Genomic DNA, 19,369 nt, shown 5'->3' on the forward strand with positions numbered 1-19,369 from the left:
GGGGAAACACTGCTTCATCTAAAGGAAGAATGTCAGAATGCCGTTCTCAGTCCAAACTGTGTCTTCCTTCAGGAAGCGAGCATCCATCCCTCTTACTTAACTTCTGTACCTGAGATGTGTCAAAAAGGAACATTATTCCATCCACCTCCTGGATGCCCACTGAGCTCAAGCCAAAACCAACATGTATGGTGTTGAAGGAAAACAAAAAGAGATCAGTGGAACAGACCAGAGCACCCAGACGAAAAATCCCACCATTATACAGAAACTTGATATAAGAAAAGGACAGCATTAAAGTAACTGGAAAAGGCATAAACTATGAAGTTAAAAAAAAAATGGATCCCACCTCACACTAGATATAACCTCCAGGTGGATTAAATACTTAATTATGAAAGGCAAAATTTTACAAGAAACCTGGGATAATAGCTTTCTGACTCGGAGGTAAGAATGGATTTCTTCTTCTTTTTCAGTCCTCGCCGGAGGATATGCTTAGAGGTGGGGAGGGGGCAGAGAAGAAAGAAGAGAGAGAAGAGAGAAGAGAAAGAAACGTGTATGTGAGAGAGAAACATCATTCAGTTGCCTCCCACAGGCACCCCGACCGGGGATTGAACCTGCAACCTTTTGGTGCACAGGGCAACGCTCTAACCAGCTGAGCCACCCAGCCAGGCAAGAACGGATTTCTTAAATAAGACACTTGAAAACACTGAGAAATTCAATTGTATTAAAATTAGGAATTTTTGTTTATCAGTAAACACCATAACGTTAAAACACAAATCATGAACTTGGAAAAGATATTTGAAACTCATAATGCTGACAAAAGGTCTAGAATATGAAGAACTATAATTCAATAAGAAAAAGACTGGCAAATCAATAGAAAAGTGGGTAAAAGACAAGAACAGATGTTTCATGTTTCCAGAAGAGGAAACACTAATGGCTAATAAATGTACAAAAACATGCTCAACCTCATTAGGAATCAGGGAAATGCAAATTGAAATCAAAATATCATTTTACACCCACAAAACCAGCAAAACTACATGTGGGTGAAAATGTGGCACGATGGGAACTCGGATGCCGCTGGTGGGCGTATCGGCTGGAACCCCATGCGCGTCGGGGACTGTGAGGCTTGTGAAGCCGAACGCGTGTGAAGCCCAGGACTCAGCAACTTCACTGCTGGAGCGCACCTGCCCCATGACCCAGGGGGCCCGTACCAAAGCGCCCACCGCCTTCACGAGCTCCACGGCGGGGGAAGCCACTTCACCGTCCAATGCCTGTTCGCCCCCATCGGCTGCGAGCAGCGCCTGCCCCACAGAAGCTCTCTGCAAACCAGGTATTACTCGTGCTACGCTTGTCATCACCGAAGGCACAGTGACTGTCAGAAGAGCAGACAATAAACTGCGGCGCAGTCGTACAATCAAGTGCTACCCAGCAGTGAAAATGACTCCAGCGTGCATTAACGTCCGAGCACAATACTGAGGGAAAACGAAGCTGCAGATGATCACATAGAGTTTGACATTGCATCAAGTTCAAAACCAAGCGAAAATAAACTAGAGACTGCTTAGGGAGGTGTGTCCGGGAGATCTGTAAGGGGCGTGAGGATGGAACAGTAGATGGGCAGGGACACGTCTGCAGCCCAGGGCACGAGGGAAGCGGCCAAAGCTGAAGTTAGGGAGGCAAACAGAGGCGGGACTACGTGGTAGAAAACTGCGCTTTGAGGGAAGCCAATGGAGAATTATGAACAAGTGGACGGTATCGATGATTCGAGCAAGTTCACTCTACTGCCCTGTGAGGAAACGGAGCCCAGAACGCAGAGGGTGGGAAGAGCGAGACGGGCCCGGAGGCCGCTGCAGCGCAAGACAGGAAGGTTTGATCTGGGGCAGCAGCAGTGGAGATGGGCAGAAGTGTGGAATTCAGGAAGATTCTGGTAAACTGATAGAACTTGCTGATAAATCGAATGAAGGACATGGGGGAAAGAAAGCTCAAAGATGTTTCTGGGGTTTTTGGCTTGGGCAACTCAGTGGATGGACGGTGGCACTGTTGACTGAAAAGGGGGATATGGGGGAGTTTTTTGGTGAACAGGGCAGAAGAGTCACGTCATCATTAAGTGTGAAAGAGTCTGCTATTCAAATGGAAAAACTGAAGTAGGTGGGCAGTAGTTAGGAATCCTGAGGTCCGAAAGATTAGGCGAGAGACACAGATGTAGGTAGGAGTCACGGGTAAAAAGACACGGCGTTTGAAGCAGTGGCGACGGCTGCAGTCCTCCAGAGGAAAGTTCAAATTTAAAAAGAGGGGGCGGACTGGACCCCTGGGCACGCCCATGCTTACAAGGCCGGCAGAAGAGAAAGGTCCAGGGAGGGAGAATGAGGAACTGCCCGTGAGGCAGGGAAAGGGTGTGCCCCACGGACCCAGAGAAGAAAGTGCTCAAGAAGATCTGTCAGATGCTGCTGAGAAGTCAGCCAAGGTCAGAACACTGATCATCGCATCTGGCGAAATGGAGAGCACTGGTGACAATACTCGGCGTTTGGGCGAAGCAGCAAAAACAAAAGCTTTTACATGAAGTACCCTTTCTTCTCAGAAATGTACTCAGTTGCAGCTGAAGGAGAGGCCAGAGGAGCTGGGAAAAGAGCAATGTGGTACAGAGGAGGGACTCCCCTCCACGCTGACTAGCGTGGGTCCAACAGTTCACACTTCAGCCGCTTGCTACGGTGTCAGGACCAAATGGATAAGTCTAAGGTCCCGTGTGGTTCTCAGCATTCTCGTGGGGAAGAGAGAAGTTACCTTTTATCTCGAAATGTAGGGAATAGAGGTGACTGGGGACCTGGATGGAATAAATCAACAAACTATTAAAAATATTTTTTAAGTACCTCAGGTGTCTCCCTAGAATTGTATACAAGAAAAATGGCCCCGCGAACAAGGATCCGGAGAGTTTCAGTGATGTCCTACTGGATCATCATCCCAGGGCTGTACTATTTTTAAATTCGAAGAGGTGAGGAGTTGATCCGTTATCTTCTCTGTAATGAGACTTGACTGATAAACCAAATAACACAGGAAGAAATCTAGTCTGTGAAGTTCAAAAGAAGCACAGTAACAGCAAGAGGCGAGAACCAAAGCTCTCTGCTCTCATTTCCAATTACGGGGGCATGACAGCCACCCAGACCCCGCCCCTGTAGGCTCTGGAAGGAAACACCCACAGCTTCCAGCTCCCTTTCCTTTCTTATCTGCTTCTCTTTCCTCTGCTCCCACCGGGCAACACCCAGCCTCTGGCAGTCTTAGAATGTTTGAACAAAGAAGAAAATTGTGTGATTTGGGTTTAAGATGTCTTTCTTTACTAGCACTATTAACATTTTAAAAAGCAGGTCCCATTGGGGGCTGAACAGTCTTGCCATGTTACCTTTAAGTGGTGCGTGTTTAGGTGTTGTACAACCAGCCGGCTGCCTTTCCCCCGAGAGAACCCCACTGCTCTCTGATCTCCCTCTCCATCCCACTTCCGGGCAGGACCCACATTTGCTTCTGGAAACCGACAGCCGCTCTCAGGGTAAGGGGACAGGATAGTCTTTAGGCATTCTTGATAAAGAACTTCATAGAGAAGAACTAACATTTTTACTGTTTGAGACCACAGGGCTTCAAATAAGAATATGCTCCATGTCATAGCTAGCTATTCAAAGACCTTCCACCGTGAAACGAAGGAGGCAGGGATAAGAATGAGCATTTCAGAAGTCCACTGTTGGGCCCTGGCTGGTGTGGCTCAGTGGACTGAGTGACGGCCTGGGAGCCAGGTCCCCAGTGGGGGTGTGTGTGGAGAGCAACTGATGGATGTATCTCTCACACATCGATTCTTTCTCTTTTTCTCCCTCCCTTTCCCACTCTCTAAAAATATATAAACAAAATCTTTTTTAAAAAAAGGCCATTTACTGGGACTGCAACACATGAAGTACAAATTTTATTTTATTTAAAATATTTTTATTGATTTTAGAGGAGGGGCGGAGAGGGAAATAGAGGGGGGGGGAGGGAAAGAGAGAGAGAGAGAGAGAGAGAGAGAGGAAACAGATCTGTTGTCCCACTTGTTTATACATCCGTTGTTGGCTCCTGCACGTGCCCTGACCAGGGATGGAATCCACAACCTTGGTGATTCGGGATAGTGCTCTAACCAACTGAGCTGCCAAGCCAAGGCTGAAGTACAAATTTTAGACTTATGATCTGAAAAATCATTTAGCTTTATATCAGAAATGTTAGAGGCAATAAACTAAAAGATAAAATTAAACCTGGTCTCAAAGTAATTAGAAATGTCATGTGGAATTGAGATACTGGAATAGGAAGAGCATCAGGTTAGACTCTACCAATAACTACTTTCGAAGGAAGATTCACAATCATTTTTTTGTATTAATATGGCATAAAACTAACTTGTATCATTTTCAGTACAGTTTTAAAATTATTCTCTAATGGCAAATTGAATAGAAATGCTTATAAAATTGCCTAACACAGACACACTCTCTGTCTGTCTCTCCCTTCAACCTTGCTAAGTGCTCCAAATAAAAAGGGTCATTTTATTTTCCCTTTTGGGATTATTTCTATCTAAAATGATATATTTTCCTCCATCCCAAATTTATTACCCTATAAAATTTTAAGATTCTTTACTTTGGTTTTATACAATAGATGCCTAAGTCTTAGAAAATGTATTTTTGTGAGCCTTCATAACATAACTTCGCCTCTGACAAGTTCAGATATGCCTTACTCTCCTCTTTGTGTTAATTTCCGAAGCCTGATATAACAAACCACCATAAACTTGGTGACTTAAGACGACAGGAATGTCTTCTCTCACAGTTCTGTTGACTGGAAGCCCAGAACCAGGGGTCAGCAGGGCTGCATTCCATCGACGCCGCTGGAGGAGACTCTTCCTTGCCTCTTACAGCCCCAGTGGCTGCGGGCAGTCCCTGCACTCCTTGGCTTGTAGGCACATCACTCCACTCTCTGCCTCTGTCCTCCCATGACCTTCTGTCTGTGTTACTCTTTCTCTGTCACTCCTCTCCTTTCTCTTATAAGGACATCAGTCACTGGATTTAGGGGCTACCCCAAATTCAGGATGATCTCCTCTGGAGACCCTCAACTTAATTATATCTGCAAAGACCCTATTTCCAAATAAGGTCACATTCACAGGTATGAGGTTTAGGACTTAGACACATCTTTTTGGGGCCCACTATTCAACCCACTATATGGATTAATATCCATCTGATGGGGCTCCTAAAATAAACTGTTTGCCACTCATGACACTCATCATATTCTTCCTAGAATCTAAGTTGACTTGGGAAGAGCTATTATTTACAGGAGTCAACAGTGAATCGCTTATGTTTTGAACGCTCATTTCCTAATATATTTATTCTTAAGTTGAAATAAGCATTTTTTTCCTGTGAGAAGAAAATATAACCAATTGAATCTCTTCTTTCTTACCTAATATTTCATCTGTTCATTGTACCAATGGAATTAAAGGATCATTTTATTATTACTATTATCCACACTATGCCATTCCTATTTTCTACTTGGTTTTTTTTTAATTTATGATTTTATTTCCTTGTTTTTAGAGAGAAGGAAAATGAAGGGAGCAAGAGAGGGAGTGAAACACTGATGTGCAAGAGATACATCAGCTGGTTGCCTCTCACAACCCAGGTATGTGTCCTGACTCGGGATCGAATCAGCGACCTTTGGGTTTGCAGGCTGGCATGCAATCCACTGAGTCACACCAGTCAAGGCCCTACTTGAGTTTAAAACCATGGTTTTATTCACTTTTTTCATCCAGTTGCCCAGGAAGAAATTATTTTCCAATGGGGAGAACTAAGATTCCATCAACAGTGGTCCCCCCTTATCTGCAGGGGAGAATTTCCAAGACCCCCAGTGGATTCCTGAAACCAGAACCAGATCCTCTATATACTGTGCTTTTCCTATACACACATATCTGTGATAGTTTAATTTATAAAGCAGGCACAGTAAGAAATTAACAACACTAAGTAATAATAAATAAAACAATTATAATATACTGTATAAACGTTATGTGAATGTGGTCTCTCTCAAAATACCTTATTTTACTAAACTCACTTTTCTTTTGATGATGTGGGAAGATAAAGTGCCTTAACAAGTCAAGGGCTTTCACCTTGTCACCTGAAGGAAGCACTCCCGGCCTCTTGGTGGCGTATCCGAATTGCCAGCATCACTACTCTTGGGCTTTGGGCCAATATTAAGTAAACATGGGTGACTTACACACAAGTACTGCGATATGGTGACAGCCACTCTGATAACGGGCAGCTACTAAGTGACAAATGGGCAGGATAGCTGGACGAAGGATGAAGGGAAACCTCATGACCCTGGTAAGATGGGGCAGGACGGCACGATGTTTAAAGCTTAGAAATTGTTTAGGTTTAGAATTTTCCATTTAACATTTTCAGACCACAGCTGACAGCAGGTAACTAAACCACAGAAAGTAAAACCACAGGAAAAGGCGGGGGTGGGGGGGACCACTGTAACTAAGTTACAGCTCCTCTTGGAAAGCTGTCACTACTTTAGTCCCCTTTCCCTAGGGCGGCGCCTTTCCTTAGGCCATCATTTACTCTAGGTTGTGTGTGTGTGTGCGCACGCACGTGTTTTTTCTCTGTGGTGTTTTTTGACTGCCTGATCCACCGCTATCAGTCCCACCTATTTGTCCTCTATATTTAAGAGGCTGATGGGATTCTTCAATTCTTGGCCATACACAAAGAGAAGAATAACAGCAGCAAAGACACTTATACAGCATTTACTCTGCCTTGCACTATTCTAACGGCTTCATATATATTAACTTATTTAATCCCCCCTCTATGAATAGCACTGTTATCCACATTTTACAGAGGAGCTCACTGAGAGACAGTCAGAAATTAATAAATGGTGGAACCAGAAGAGGAACCCTAGTAGGTGGGCCCCAGAGTCCACGTTCTTAAGCGCCATGCAAGACTGCTTCTGAGGTCAGATGCCAAAATGCTAACGCTGTTTCATAGTGGTGAGATTACTCATGAGTTTTTAAAAATGCTTTTCTAAATATAGCACATTTCTTACAATGACCATATATTAATTTTGTGACCAGAAAAATATTCCTTTTTTCAAAAACGATTTTATTTATTTATTTCCCTCTCTCTAAAAATACTGGGTTGGCCAAAAAGTCCATTTAGTTTTTTCCATAAAATAAAAGACAAACTTTTCATTCTCACCAATAACTTTATTGATTTGGATATTTTGAGTATGTCAGCTCTCTCCCGCATCGTATAACGCTGACTGTTCTCAATTAATGTCTTGATTTGATCACTGTCAACTTCAAATGGTCTACCAGACCGTGGAGCATTGTCCAGTGAGAAATCTCCAGCATGAAACTTCGCAAACCACTTCTGACACCTTCAGTCAGTCACAGCACCTTCTCCATACCCTGCACAAATCTTTTCTTGCGTTTCAGTTGCGTGTTTACCTTTCTTGAAATAATAAAGCATGATACACTGAAAATGTTGTGTATCCTCTTCCATCTTCAATATTAAAATGACTGCACAAAAATTCACCAATTTTGATAAGTTTTTTAAAATGCACACTGATATGACAGCTGTCATAATACAATCTAACAAGATTGTTTTGAATGAACTTAAAGACAACTAAGCACTACTAGAGCCACTGTACAGAAAAAAAACAAAGGAATTTTTTGGCCAACCCAATATTTTTACAGAGAGGGAAAGGAAGGGAGAAAGAAAGGGAGAGAAATATTGACGGGCTGCCTCTTGCATGCCTCCAACTGGGGTCCTGGCCCACAACCTGGGTACGTTCCCTGACTGGCAATCGAACCTGTGACCTTTAGGTTTGGGGGACAACACTCAGCCCCCTGAGCCACATCAGTCAGGGCAGAAAAATATTCATTTAAGTATAAAAAAGTATCACTTTGTGAAGGTACAACACAGTAATAACAGCAAGCATATAAGACTATGAGCCAGGCACTACAATATGCGATTGACATACGCCAATTTAGTCCTCAAGAGAACTGTAATCTTCATTTTATAGGTGAGAAAACAGAGGCACAGAGAAGTTAAAGAGCCTGCCCAGGTCATACGGCCAGTGGGTGGCAACCAGGGTTGTCCAGCCTGAGGCCTTGTTCCTAACTAGGTTATGTTGCCTGAATTACATATAGAACTTTGGTGGTAGACTGCAGTCTGACGCTCTGCTACAACAGACTAATGCCAAGAAAATACATGTTTCACATTCTGTCACCTAAACCAGATAAAAAACTAACTGAAAAATCTTCCCTTTTCTCCATCTAAATCTGTGTGCCTACTGCTACTCACCATTCTAGGTCGTCCCAAACACCACCCTCTCCTGACTTCCCACCGCGGGGTAAGCTTTCTCCCTTCTCTGAGGCCCGCCCCGCTTCTACCAGGTTCAGCGCTCATCATGTTCTTGCTTGAGTTGGTCGCCCCATACTAAACGTGACTGAAGGGCAGGGACTCTGTCTTATTCTGAAAACTGAAATTCTTCTAACTCCAAGCACAGTGGTTTGAAAGAAAATGCGGAATGTTCAGTTTGTTTAACTAAACTGTAATCTTCACCATTCAATGTAAATATATTTAAAGGGAAGATTTGAAGGGGAGAAAAACAAATCTGCTTCACCACACTAAGTATAAACAACTGAAGTGTTTCCATTCTAACATTCTTAATTGGACAGTCCCTGACCAGATTAGAGGGCATTTAAATGATCCCTTTCTAAACAGTGCCACAAAATGCAGAATATTTTGTCCCTTTGCCACTGGACAAGCTGGGCATGTTGCCAGATCATTTTCTAATTAGGTCCTGTGGTTAATTTCTTAATCTTTGCATCTTGTGAAATGTAAAGAAAGGTGGGCTTTTCCCACTGTTTTTGTGAAAGTGGGGTAATTCCTACGTCATCTTCATAGTTACAGACTCCTCATTAAACCACTGCCATCCTTGACCTATCAGATTAGCAAAAATCTCCCCCACCCCCAAAGAAGGGAAGGAAGACCTTTAACACTGGGCAAGGCTGTGGGGAAAGGGCGCTCACACGTCGCTGTGGGAACCGACGCTGGCACACCCTTACAGCGCAGTTTTGTCATTTGCGCTCACCTTGCAAATGCAAATATTCTTTGACTCAGCATTTTTACTCTAGGGATTTATTTTACAGATACATATTTCTTTTTAAAGTTAAATCATTTATTTATTTATTTTAGAGAGAGAGGAAAGGGGAGGAAGGTGGGGAGGGAGGAAGGGAGAGAGAGAGATTTGTCATTTTACTTATTTATGTATTCATTGAATGATTCTCCTTTTTTAAATTTACTTGTTTGTTTGTTTCTTTTTAGAGAGAGGAGAAAGGAGAAACAGGGAGAGAAACATCACTGTGTGGTTGTCTCCCACTTGCGCCCCCAACTGGGGACCTGACATGCAACCTAGTCACGTGCCATGACTGGGAATCGAACCAGCGACACTTGGCTCGTAGGCCGACGCTCAATCCACTGAGCCACAGCAGCCAGGGCTAGGATTTTTTTTTTTAATTTAAAAACTATTATATAGTGTAGGATAAAGAAGGTAAGTAATTATGTTAATGTCACAATTTTTTTCAGCATAAAAGAAATGCAAATAAAAAATAAGTTAAAACTTGAGAACTTTAACTTCAATTTAAATGGTCAGGATGCTACCAGTCCTAGGAATAACACGTGGAGATGATGAGATGGCTTTTTTCCCTTTGTTCTGTTAATACAACTAATTACACTGACTGATTTTCAGGTGTCTACCCAGCCTTGCATTAATGGGACGAATGCTGCTTGGTCAAAACGTAGTATATTCTTTCATATGACTGTAGTATGTTCACTATAATACAATGGTGAACCCACTTGGGCCTGGGGTTTTCTTTGTGAAATGGTTTTAAAAAAAAAAATTTATTTACTTATTTTTAGAAAGAGGGGAAGGGAGGGAGGGAGAGAGAAACACCAATGTGTGGTTGTTTCTCACACACCCTCAAACAGGGGACCTGGCCCGCAACCTAGACATGTGCCTTTATCGGGAATCGAACCAGCGACCTTTGGTTCGCAGGCTGGCACTCAATCCACTGAGCAATACCAGCCAGGGCATGAAATAGTTTTAAATTACAAATTCAACTTGTCTGGTAGGTAAAGGGCTATTCACTATTCAAATTTCTATGTGTCAGCTTTGGTATTTGTGTTTTTCAAGAAATTTCTTCCTTTCATTTTAATTGGTCATTTATCAACATAAAATTGTTCATAATAGTCCCATATTATCCTTCTAATGTCTAAAAGATCTGTAGTGGTGCCCCCTCTTTCATTCCTAATACTTGTAATTTATGTTTTTTCTTTTTATCACTCTAGAGATTTATTGATATTACTTATCTTTTTTAATAATCAACCTTTGTTCAAGTGATGTTTTTTGTTTTTATTCTTTCAATGATTTATGTTTGATTCTTTTATCTTCCTTTCCACTTATTTTAAATTTTCTTTTTCTAGTATTCTAAGGTAAAAGTTCATATAATTAATTTTAGATCTTTCTTCTTTTCTACTATAAGTACTTAATCCTATAAATTTCCCTCTAAGGAATGTTTTAGCTCAACATTTTGATGTTATGTTTTTATTATTATCCAGTCCAAAATATTTTCTAATTTTCCTTGATTTCCTAATTTTCTTTGATCATTAGGTTGTTTAAAAATGAGTTAATTTCCAAATATTGGAACTTTTCTAGATGTCTTTATCATTCATGGTTTCTAATTTAATTCTTTTGGGAGTCAGAGAATATATCCTATAAACTATCACTCAGTTTAATTCTACCAAAATTTGTTTGTGGTCTAGCATATGGTTAACATCTTGGTTAATGTTTCATATGCACGTAAAAATGGAATGTAGCATGTATATGACAATTAAGCCAAGTTGGTTATGGTGTCATTCAGATTTTTTATGTCCTTACTGATTTGTTTATAGTTTTTCAATTCAATTACCCAGAAAAGAATGTTCAATCTCTAATTATGATTGTGAATTTGTCTATTTTCTCCTTACTTATATCAGCTTTTGCTTCATTATTTTGAAGTTCTGCTCTTCTGGGCACACACATTGAGGATTTTTGTGTCTCCGTGGTCGTCGTCGTCGGCAGCCGTCCGTCTCGAGAGACGATGGTGTAAGCTTCTCAAGAGTCTATCTGCACCGCCGAGAATGGCTGTGCAGTCCAACTCGGGAGTGACATGGTATCTGTCTCCTCCCGTGTTGAATCGACATCTTGTGATGACGCTGAAGCTACAGAGCCTGGGCAGGGTAATATGGAGGGTCTGCTGTTGCCCATGCAGCAGACCCCCCCTCTCTTCGCAGCTGAAGGGTCCAAGGGAAAGACGGAGTCGATACAGCTTGGGTTCAGGTGCGCCGCAGGAGTTGCCGGTGTTGACTACAACATCAAACCGCCTTAGGGACTCCGGCTCCGGATTTTCTGTCGGGGTTTACTCCCTTAGCCTTTCCCCTGAAGAGGTATGCCGCAAGGCAGCGGAGGTTTTTTGGAGTCAGAGTTTTCCTTCTCTGATGTACCCTGACTGGAAGATCGAACCAGCGACACTTAGCTCGCAGGCCGACGCTCAATCCACTGAGCTAAACCAGCCAGGGCTGTCTCCGTGGTGTCCTTCTTCATTTCTAATAATACTCTTTGTCTTTTAGTCTATTTTATTTGATGTTAATACAGCTACTGCAGCTTTCTTATGCTTGCTGCTTACATAATATATCTTTTTCCATCCTTTTACTCGCAACCTAAATGTCTTTGCATTTAAAGTTTGTCTCTTACAAGCAAGTAAAATATAAGAGCCTTACAGCAGTAAATTTCCATTTACCCTGCCCACCTTAGTGCTACTGTTGACACTGTGCTATATCGCCACATACATTAGAAAGCCGGCAACTGTGTCATATTATGCTTCCTTTAAGGTCGTCGTCCATTAAAGAAATTAGAAGTAAAAATACTGTCTTTTACAGTTACCATTTTTAGGGCTCTTCGTCTCTTCCTATAGATCTGAGTTACCATTTGATATGATTTCCCTTCATTCCCAAAACTTCGTTTAGTGTAAGTCTGCTGAGGATAAATTTCCTCAGCTTTTATTTATCTGGAAATGTCATTATCCTTTATTTTTGAAAGATAGCTTCTCTGGACACTGAATTCTTCGTTGACAGTTTCATTTCTCTCAATACTTGAATATATTATTGCCCCTCCCTGTGTTGTCTGACTTCCTCTGTTTCTGATGTTAGCCATATTGGTATGTAATGTGTCATTTTTTTCTGTTTTTAAGATCCTCCTCTATCTTTGGTTCCAGCAGTTTGACTATGATGTGCCTACAAGTGCTTTTCTTTGTGCTTATTCTAATATAAGTATTTATATTATTCTGCTTAGAGTCCATGGACTTCCTGGATCTGTAAATTAATGTTTTCTACCAAATTTGGGGAGTTTGGGCTACTAATTTCTTCAAATATTGTTTTCGGCCCATTTTTCTCCTCCTTTTGGAATTTCAACAACAACTATATCAGACGACTTCATGTTGTCCTGGAAGTCTCTGAGGCTTTGTTCCTTTTTCTTCAATATTTTTTCCCCTCTTTTTTGAATTAGGTAATTTCTATTATTCTTTTTCAAGTTCATATTCTTTTGTCTCTTATTTCAAAATTGCAGTTGGGCGCATCTCGTGAGTTTTTACTTCAGTTACTGTTTTATTTTGGCCCTAAAACTTTCACTCTTTTCAGTTTCCACTATGTTGTTGCAATTTCTATATCTGGTCACTTACTTTTCCTTTAATTCTCTGACCATGTTTTCTTATAATTCTTTGATCATATGTATGTAGCTGCTTTGAAGCGTTTGCCTGCAAAATCCAACATCTATACCCACTTAGACTATCAGAGTCAGTGTCTACAAATTGCCTTTCTTCCTAAGTATGAGTTACACTTTTGTTTCTTTATGTCTAGTAATTATAGGTAAGATGTTGTAGCAACTGTGGATCCTGCTGTGTCCTGAGGATTATTGTTTTGTTTTTAAAGTTCTAGCAGGTAGTTAACTTGTTTCGATGCAAACTATAAATCTGTCCCTCTTACGGTACGCAGCAGCTGATAAATGTGCTCAGTTCTGCCCTGAGCGGTGTGGCTCAGTTTGTTGGGCCTCGTCCCACAAAGCAAAAGGCTGCTGTTTGATTCCAGGTCAGGGCACACGCACAGGTTGGGGCACATGTGAGAGGCAACTGATCTCTCACACTGACGTTCCTCTCCCTCTCGTTCTCCCTCCCTTCCCTTCTATCTTAAAAAAAGAAAAATTTGCTCAGTTCTGACAGCTTCTAGCTACTGCTTTTTTCAGCTAGCTGACTGGGGTCTCCTGGCACCTGTGTAATTTGGCAGACAGCCAAAGATTTAATGGCTCACACTCTGTGATTTTTGTGTTTCTGTGATTTGTCTCTAATTTTCCAGCTGCTTCTGTCGCCTGGAGCCAATAAGGTTTCAGCTTGCTACTGCCTGAGCTGTGCAGTTTAGAAATGAACTCAGTTAAAAAAATAAAATAAAATAAACTTATATATCTCAGAAAGTATAGGTCTGTCTTTCAAGGACTGATACCTCTCTTGCCTCTGCCTGATTTTTCTGTTTTTGCTTTTGTTTTGTTCTGTTCAGTTAATTGGTTTTAATTTTGTTTTTGTTTCGCTGGGCCCACTGGGGTCTCCCTGCACATCTGTAACTTAACAGTTAATTTTATGTGTCAACTTGACTGGTCTAGCAGGTGCCCAGACAGCTGGCCAAACATTATTTCTGGGTGTGCCTGTAGGGATGTTTCTGGAAGAGATTAGCATTTAAATGGGTTAACTGAGTAAAGCAGACGGCCCTCTCCCGTGTTGGGGGCTATCACCCAATCCTGTGTGGACCCAAACAGAAACAAAGCAGAGGAAAGAAGAGTCTGTGCTCTCTGCTTGGGCTAACAGTCCATCTTCTCCTGCCCGTGGACACCAGCACCCTTGGGCTCAGTCGGGGACTCCACCACCAGCCCTCTAATTCCCAGGCCTACAACTCGGACTGAATTCCACAGCCGGCCTTCCTGTCTCTCCAGCTTGCAGACTGCAGACAGTGGGGCTTCTCAGCTTCCATAACCACATAAGCCAGTGCCTAGAATAAAACTCATGTAGTCATCCTGGTTCTGTTCGTCTGCAGAACGCTGACTAATAATACAATAGTCAGTTAGGGACTTAGGCAAAGTTTTTATTCAGATGCTGGGCCTCACCCTTTCTGCGGTACTCTTGCTTCCAGGATTTCCCTCTTAAATTTCCAGCTGTTCTTCTACCCCTGACCTCTGTTCTCTGTCACCTCTTACCTAGAAGGCTGCAGTTTTCCACGGTCATTTCATTCCACTATAACCACCATGGGATCTGGAGCAAACCTTTTGGCAAAAGAAGCCACAAACTTCCAAGTCTTGCACCTTCCAATTACAATTTTTCAGGAGTCAACTCTCCTCCAGCTGTTTCGGATGCTTTTAGTAGGTGGTTACATTTTGTCCAGACTTTCTAACTGTTATCTGTGGGAGGACTTGAGCAACTACTTCAATCTACCATCTTTACTGGAAATTTCCTCTAATCCAATTTATAATTAAATATACTTTTAAGTTTTTAAAAATAACATCCTACCTTTAAATGCATAGTGTTACACACAAAACATTTATAAGTAAATGTTTTAAAATAACGAATAATAATATCTCAATGGTCAAGTCTTGATTGTCCTTAGAAATTTATTAAGTCAAGCAGTCCATGCGCCACATGTAATAAAGTCCAAGGTAGAAAAGGCTTGGGACTGTGTTTTTATTTTAATGAAAAGAAAAAAACCTTAAAAACATGGCCCATGTCCCAAATTAAAGAAGGTATGAACTGGAATTCTGATACTAGAAAACAAGTCTTTTTCCTTCCTGGGAGTCATCATAACTCAGTCTGTCCTGTATTTAGTAACTGTAGGACACAGAAAATAAGAGCTCTTCTTTGTTTTGGGTTTTGTTTTGATAGTCATCATGGCTATTTTTGGGGGGGAGAAGAGAAAGAAAAAATGTGGACTGAGTAACTGTCCTACAGATTATAGTATTAAATTCCAACTGCTGTATGGAATAATTACTATTTATATATCTCTAATAAAGTGTAAATATTTACAGATGGTTCCCTATGTGCAATGCATAATAGGAACAAAGAAATGAGATGGGGAGAAGTAAATAAATATGAGGAAGATCAGCTTTTCCCCCAAAGATTTCTATAATGTACTGAATAGACATGTTAAAAAACAAACAAACAAAACAAAACAGAAGAGGAACACAGGACGTGGACTGGACTGAGTTAGTGTTCTGCTATGAGTAATATTTTAAAAGTGTTTCTGTGTATGTGTTTACAAAGTATTAATGGTACACTGTAGAAAAAATATCTAATTTATTTTGTAAATATAAAGTAAAGAAACAACTCTATAAACCTCTAGAGAAGACCACTGTTAAAAAGCCAGGGAAGAATGTATGTGGGCCCGCCAGTCTCCGAGCAAACACTCTGTGCTGCTCTGTCTTTACCCAGACGGGCCGTCCCTTACAGTTCACAGTGACCGAGCGGACAGCGCTTCCTGTCAGTGCTGTTCCTGGCCTGAAGCTGCAGACTCTGTCTCCCCCACGTGTGCAGTCACGATGTTTCTACTTCGTTGCTTCTTTTTTTTTTTTAATCATTGTTTCTGCTTTTAAACCTGACTTCCTAGGAGCTGCCCCTGTGTCTACAGAGTTTAGTGATCAGCCAATAACTGGTTAAAGATTGCACTCACACATCTTGAGCCAGCGAGACTTGCAGCCTCTGCCCGTGGGTCTGTGCAGGGGTTACGGAATACAAAGTTCAGGTCTGCCCCCACTTACTTTCGCTGGGCCCTTTCCAGTCTCACCTACGTGTGTGCATAGGCTTCTAGTCAGTCAGAAAAGTGTAGAGAGCCTCTCAAGCTTTCTGTGCCCGTGTCATTTCCAGGACCTCTGTTACGTTTTGGCTTGCCCACCCGTCTGTTGCTTGACCTGTTGAGGATAGCTATTTAGGCTACTGGAACTGCCTTGTTCAGCTCCTACTGAGATCAATACTTTTACCGACAGTGCCAGTGGGCACAGGCTTTCCCTTCTGCTCCAAATCACGTGGGCCTCCGCTAGCAGCCAAGCTGCAAGTTTTCATGGTCTGCCCCGCACCCAGAGAACTACCACACTAATGGGGGTGGAGGAAGTAGTCCCAGGCTGGGATATCAAAAACCCCCACGATTCTTATGTGATGTTCAGCAGTTTCTTACAGAGAAATGCTTCTCAGTTTGTCATTTGCACCTGTTCTATTTCCAGAGCCCTGAAATGGTTATTTTTGACAGCTCTGTCCAGTTTCTTTTTGCTTTTTGAGGACAACTTTGCTGACTTCCTCACGCCACCCACCAAAGTCCTGCCTTTGTCCTTAGCCACCTGTAAATCTCTCATCTTCAAATGTCCTCTCAGTCATGACACAAAACTACACTGTAAGTCCAATGACAACGAGATCATAAAGAATAACGAACATTCCTCATGGCCGGTTGTCTTCCTATGCTATTTTATACCACGTACTTCGAGGTCTTGAGAAAGCAAAATAGAACTTCCTAAAAGATGGCTACAAGAGGGTTTCAGAAGAACTCTACCTGGTCTAAGCATAAACCAATGGCAGTTTCTTTCAAGTCTCATCCAGGCCCCAGAAGCAGGCCCCGCCGTGATTCCCTAGGAAAGCGAGCTGCGTGGCTACGCTTGTGTGCCTTCCCTGCGGGCCATGCGTTCTGCCGGCTTGTTTCTGAGGTCAACCCTAAGCCACTGAAAGCTGGTCACCCCATTTCTACATTTATCTGTACAAAATCAAATCCAAGATTTATTTCCTTGCTCTAACATACCTCTTCTCTTCCTCACACAATACAGTTTCTTTTTGTCATAGAACTGGCTCCTCCTGCTGTACCTACCCCCCCCAAAACTGCAAAATATCACGTGGCTGCTCTGGTCACTCAGCAAACAGGCATTGCTGTTACTATTTGTTAGCCTTCCCATCCTTTGATAAGAGCCCAACTCAAGAAAAAGCTAAACATGGTCAGTTATCAGTAAGAGGCAAGTAGGAATCAAAGTTCAAAAATTTCTGACTCTTATATCTATGATCATAAAACTCCCAAAATTAAAAGCACTTTTCAATATCATTATTATCTGACACAGTAAGTCTGTGACAGAGGCATTTCTTTTACACAACTCATCCTAAATTAATTGTATATCACCCTTCAAACTTCTTAAAATGTTTCGCCCTCCCACAAGTCTCCAAAAGCAAACGGCTTCCCAAGTTGAGCATTATACATTACGGCAGGGCAAACCTCATGGCAAATTATGTTCTCATTCATGTTTCCCTTGGGTTAGCGGTACAACCTGACAGGAACACATGAAGGAGAGCAAAGCTGCACTAACAGGACCCCAAAGCAGCCAGATCCAGCCTAGCTGAGTGCACACAGGAAGTGGTCAGCGGATATGCCCGCACACGGGGAGGGTCAGCGGAGATGCCCGCACACGGGGAGGGTCAGCAGAGATGCCCACACACAGGGAGGGTCAGCTAGAGATGCCCCCACACGGGGAGGGTCAGCAGAGATGCCCACACACGGGGAGGGTCAGCTAGACATGCCCCCACACAGGGAAGGGTCAGCGGAGATGCCCGCATACAGCACAGCTCTCTGTGCCCAGAGCTGCCCCAGGACACCTTCCCAGCACCAGCCAGCTGCACAAGTGTTCTCTTGAGGAACGCACCACTTGAGGAAGGCAGACATGCCATAGTGATGTCTCTTCCAGACAGCAGCGAGGAGTTTTAAATAATCCACACAATGTCTCTGGAAGCCAGCAATCCATTACAAGTAGCATTAACTGATAAGGCGGGATTGATTACACAAAGGTAATTCAATTGCAAGGCTCCTAACAACACCATAATCTAATACTGCTTGGGAGGGAAATCACTCTTTCTGTTTGACGTTTTCATTAACAGAACCACCTGACTGCAGTTCAAAAAGCTACATCAGAAAAAAATAGCCTCTTTACTAGATGGATGGACCTGATCTACCTGTAAACAGTTTCCAGCCAAGCCACGTAGCTGGAGTCAATGTAGGCCCCACTCCAGTGTGCGATGCATTTTGTTCTCCCAGCGATGGCATGCCGCACACAAACACCACTCCTGGGTTTGGGGTTCTCCAGTGAAGGGGGCTGACATTTAAAGGGAGAGAATGTGAAAACCCTGGACACCACTGACATCCACACACGTTTCAGGCTGCTCTCCAGGGGTCGGCAGCGTTAGGTGGCCGTTTGCCTGGACCTTCCCTCCCCTCTTTTCTCAGGAGTTCCATTTGCTTTGGTTTAAACTAACAGCTCTGAATGATATAAAGATCAGGTTTACATCTGACATAAATTATTTCCTCCTTTTTAAAAAAAAGATGCTACCCTGATTGGTGTGGCTCAGTGGGTTGGGTGCAGTCCTGTGAATCAAAGGGTTGCCAGATCAAGCCCAGGTCGGGGAACATGCTTGGGCTGCACGTCAGGTCCCCTAGTTGGGGGCGTGCGAGAGGCAACCACACACTGATGTTTCTCTCCCTCTCTTCCTTCTTCCTTTCCCCTCTCTCTAAAAATAAATAAATAAATAAATAAATAATATTTTAAAGAGGATTTTAATTTATATTAAAATAAATATTTTTACCCATTTACTTTTTAGAGGGGGAGGGGGAGAGAGAGAGGGAGAGAAACATCAGTGTGCAAGAGTACATTGATTGGTTGCCGCTTGCACACTCCCAAATGGGGACCTGACCTGCAACCCAGGCATGTGTCCTGACTGGGAATCAAACCAGCGACTTTTCAGTTCATAGGCCAGCGCTCAATCAACTGAGTCACATGAACCAGGCAGATTTTATTTATTTTTTGAGAGAGGGGAAGGGAGGGAGAAAGAGAGGGAGAGAAACATCAATGAGTTGCCTCTCACACGCCCCCAACTGGGGACCTGGCCTACAACCCAGGCATGTGCCCTGACTGGGAATTGAACAAGCGACCCTTTGGTTTGCAGGTGGCGCTCAATCCACTGAACCACGCCAGCCAGGGTAATAAATAAACTCTTAAAAAATAAATAATAATAATTTTTAAAATGCTGATATGTGAAGAGATGAACAGATTCTACCTGGATTATTGAAAAAGAATAAGCATGTCTTCACTTGTTCAGTGTTAATCACATTAAGGGACAAGAAAACACTTTCCAAATCCACCAAGAGAGAACTTATGATATAAAAATAATAACATTGCATTAAATATATAAAAA

At 42.4% G+C, this 19,369-nt stretch overlaps 1 protein-coding gene across 2 annotated transcripts in view; it reads right to left on the reverse strand.

The window, feature by feature from the left end:
- The window catches only part of PACS1 (phosphofurin acidic cluster sorting protein 1), a 110,033-nt gene that overhangs the window by 40,561 nt on the left and 50,103 nt on the right, over positions 1-19,369 (reverse strand). The window lies entirely within an intron of this gene.

This window comes from Furipterus horrens, unplaced genomic scaffold, assembly GCF_987537825.1.
Source record: "Furipterus horrens unplaced genomic scaffold, mFurHor1.1.pri manual_scaffold_2, whole genome shotgun sequence".
Taxonomy (NCBI): domain Eukaryota; kingdom Metazoa; phylum Chordata; class Mammalia; order Chiroptera; family Furipteridae; genus Furipterus; species Furipterus horrens.